The sequence below is a fragment of the Lotus japonicus genome, chromosome 2 (genome assembly GCF_012489685.1).
Source record: "Lotus japonicus ecotype B-129 chromosome 2, LjGifu_v1.2".
In the NCBI taxonomy this organism is placed as follows: domain Eukaryota; kingdom Viridiplantae; phylum Streptophyta; class Magnoliopsida; order Fabales; family Fabaceae; genus Lotus; species Lotus japonicus.
The window spans coordinates 2,354,365-2,358,527 of NC_080042.1; positions in this window are offsets into that span (position 1 = coordinate 2,354,365).

Below are 4,163 nucleotides of genomic sequence, written 5' to 3' on the forward strand. Positions count from 1 at the left end.
ACCGCTAGTCCATTAAAACACCTCTAACTTCGTAACTATCATCACTCGCACAATGAAATCAATCTCCTACTTAGTCACCCTTCGAATTAAAAATCGACTTATGTCCTTATTTCTTGTCCTTCACTAATCTTATCCCCTTCAACATCAAGTTATCAACAACTTATAAGATAATCCTCTTCTTAATATCTAACAATCCATTATTATCGTCTTCTTCCTTAGAACTTCCCTCACTCAAACCTATTTACACTTACTGAAATCCCTAACACTTCGCACAAATCGAGACTTATCCTCTAGAAGATTAAATCATAACTATACCTCAAGGGACTTAACTAGCCATTGACTCTTAAACTCTACGAAACTCGTCAAAATATAACAACCTCAGATATTCGTCTTAATACTAACACCTTCCTTTTTGTGACTCAATCACCATCTCGTCAATCAACTTCTTAATTTCTCAATCAAATTCTGACAAACTTCAAGTCCTACACACCTTAGACAGACATTCATAGATTTAAAACCTAAACCTTCACCAAGTTTGGTCCTCTAATGACCTTTAATTCTTCAATACTTCTTAAATGAATATCCGTTTCTTAAAACTATAACTCCTTCATTTACCCAAACGACCTGATAAGTGTCGTCATGCTTCCACACTCACCACCTGATCCTGATATCCATAATCATAACTTATTATGCTAACATCATTCAAATCTTATCACATGTCATTATGTCCGCAACCTCATAATCAACATCAATCGATCACCGACCTTAACACTCCACACCACCCAGAATTCCTTTACTTCAGGATCTCTCTTATACTACACCTCAATGGTCTTAACCCGAAACTCACCTTCAGGTCTTCAATCTTCTAAGATTCAACTCCTATTGTCACACCTACAACCATAAGATCTCCTACTCGTACGCGATTCTCGAATCTCAAGATCAATCTTAACCCTAAGATTTCAATCCAACTTAGTAAATCTCACGTAGTAATCTTAGCATATTTCTTTGGAATCCATATCAACAACCTCAAGTATTCAACTTATGCTAAAACTTTCTTTCTCCAACTTAATCATTAATTCAACACTTTTCAAGTGAAAATTCATCTCTTAAGACTATAATGTCTCCACATATTAATCAAACGCTTAGCAAAACTTATTCCTCGAACTCGACTATAACAAACTAGTTCAGAGTTAATTCTTCTCACTCTTGCTACCATCAAGCTATCATCTAAAACCTGATTAAATCCAACTTATTTAGTCTCTAATAACTCCCCTCAGCAATCACATAACCTATGACTTCATAACTTCCGAGAAACTACTTAATACTTTTCCAGCATTAAATCTCTTGACTTAGTCTACCTCTACTTGGAGTAATCGTACGAACTAACCAATCAATGTCTATACGACACTCATCGACTTCCAAAGATTTAAATCTTAATCTTTTACAATCAAATGCTTAACACGAACTTTCCTCCCAAATCCGACTAATCCTCAATCAATTCAAATTCATCTTACACATCCTTCTATCAAGGTCCATTACCAGCTGTGATTCCAAATATCACCCCCTCAATATTAGGTTGATCAGGCCTAATACATCGAAGGTGGAAATTTAGAAAAACCCACTGGAACAGTCAATGAATCCCTATCCTCCAGTAGTCACAAATATCCTAATACTAAATCCTTTAATGATCCCGCTACGGAACTACACACCCTCAACATGACACGTATACTACCTATAAGGAATCTCCCTAAGATTCGTTCTTCAGCTACTAGCTTCCTCATAATCGCATCGGTGGAAGACTACTTTCTAGACTTAGTGTGTTATTCTAAACCTCGTGTAACTTCTATAGTTAAAACACGAGCAGCAGTCAAATGAATTCTTAGTAGGTGTAATAACTATAAGGTCAAAGCTTAGCGGTAAAAACAAGTTCAGGCGTGTTGCACACGCTACGGGGGTAACGAAGAGTATACTATACTAGAATGAGAAAGAATAGTTAGAAGGTTACCATCGTTCTTGCGCTCTCCTCTGGTTAACCCCTCAGCTTCTTCACCGTCCATGATATAAACCCTTCCTTTAGCAGCAGGGCGCTTTCCCCTTACGGTGTTAACAAATGACTCAACCTTGGGTGTCTTGCAGTTGTTGGCCAGATGTCCTGGTAGATCACACTTGAAACACCTCGGTTTCCCCTTCGGGCATTTCGTGGAGTAGTGCCCAACCTCCCCGCATTTGAAACATGTTATCTCACGGCTTCCAGCTTGGCTTCCTGCTTCTCCCGCAGCAGCAATCGTAGGCCTGTACGGTCCTGGGGTAAACCCTTCCCCCGTAGGACGCTGATAAGGCTTCTTCATCTGTAACTTTCCTTTTCCTTGATAGCTCCGGGGACTCGACCTCATTGGTCCCCCAGTTCCAGCCCGATCCATCCTCCTATTCTTCATCAGCTCCACCTCGGTGGCCTTCTCAACCAAAGCTTGAAACCTCATAATCCCCAACGGTCTCACTGAGTCCTCAATGTCAGCTCTCAGTCCCCTCACAAAGCGATTGCACATATAGGGTTCATCAACCTGATCACGGAAAAATCGGAAGTGTTTGGCCAAAGATTCCAACTTAGCAGCATATTCCGGAATAGTCATGCTCCCTTGACGAAGAGTCAGAAACTGCGACTCACGCTCGTCACGAGCACTATCAGGAAAATACTTCTCCAGAAAGGCGACACGAAAAGAATTCCAGTTCACCTCCACATGGTTTGCCTCCATCATCCCTCTGGCGCCCCTCCACCAGTACTCAGCATCGCCCAGTAGTAGATAAGTTGCCAGGCCCACCTTAGCCCCTTCACTAGTCTGTAGTACTTCAAAAATCTTCTCTATCTCTTGGATCCAGAGATCCGCCTCGTCCGGGTCAGTCCCACCTATGAACTTGGGTGGATCCTGCCTTCTAAAATCATTCAATCCCCTATTCTGGTCCAGGGCTGCTTCTCTCTGAAGCCGGTGTAGCTCACGTGCGTCCTCAGCAGCACGCCTCTGTGCATTGTCATTCGTTTGTACAGTCATCGCTTGGACCAAAGTGGCTACCATCTCAGCGAGTTGGTTCGCGTTCACCATGTTCTGTATTCGTTTAGCAAACAGTCAGTACCAATCATAAGATAGTATTATGCATAGCTACACAATATGATTAGGTAGCAACTTCAATCAATTAAAGCGAAAATCGCTTGGCAGACAATCAAGGTTTTACTCTTTGCAGAGTCACACAACTTAGCACAGAAGACCTATTCCCCAAAGACTCCCAAAAGACTCGACAAGCTCTGATACCACAATGTAACACCCCGATTTCCAGGTGTCACTTTAGTAACCAAAAGTAAACTTTACGCGGAAAACAGGTAATTTTTTTTTCGTTTGATTCCTTTTAAATCAAGCAATAGAGAAATAAAGACATAACCCCAACACTAACTAACCAATATACAAATATATACACATGTACCACCTCAGCTGCACTCTCCCGTCACGCGCACTCGCAGTGACTCCAAAGTAGTGTGCCCGTAGGCAAATAGTTACAGATCCAGATGTGTGAGTGAGAAAATCATAATTACAAACCACTAGGAGGAAGTCGGCCTCAAAATGGCCTAAGCAAAGACCCCTATGGTCCGACTGACTCACTGTGATCCCTCAGTAAGAGAACCACACAAAAGCCATGCGTCGGGAACCTACCCTGTCCCAAAATATGAATGACGAATCAGAGCTATTACAGTAACAACTAACTCAAAAGGCTCTAACCACCCATAACACACACTACTATCATCGACCCTCCCTCGAACAGTCATGAAGTCCGGGTCCTCGTCGAAAGCTTCAGTAATAGTCGTTCCGCTCCGGGTCTTTCCCGCACAACGAATCATCACGAACCGGCTGACGGACGCCTGGCAGCAGGCCGACCGCCCAAGCACAAACATACAAACAAAGCCAAGGCGCTAGGGTCAACTTACAGAATACAATAGATATACAATCAACATGCGATAAAAGGGGTATATATATATGTTGTATATATACATATAAGTTATGCACTGCTTACCCTAAGGTTTATACATAGCATGTTATCAAATCTCTTACACAATTCAGTCATAATAAGATGCATTGTGTGCCAGTGCAGAATATGCTGACACAAATCCGAATAAC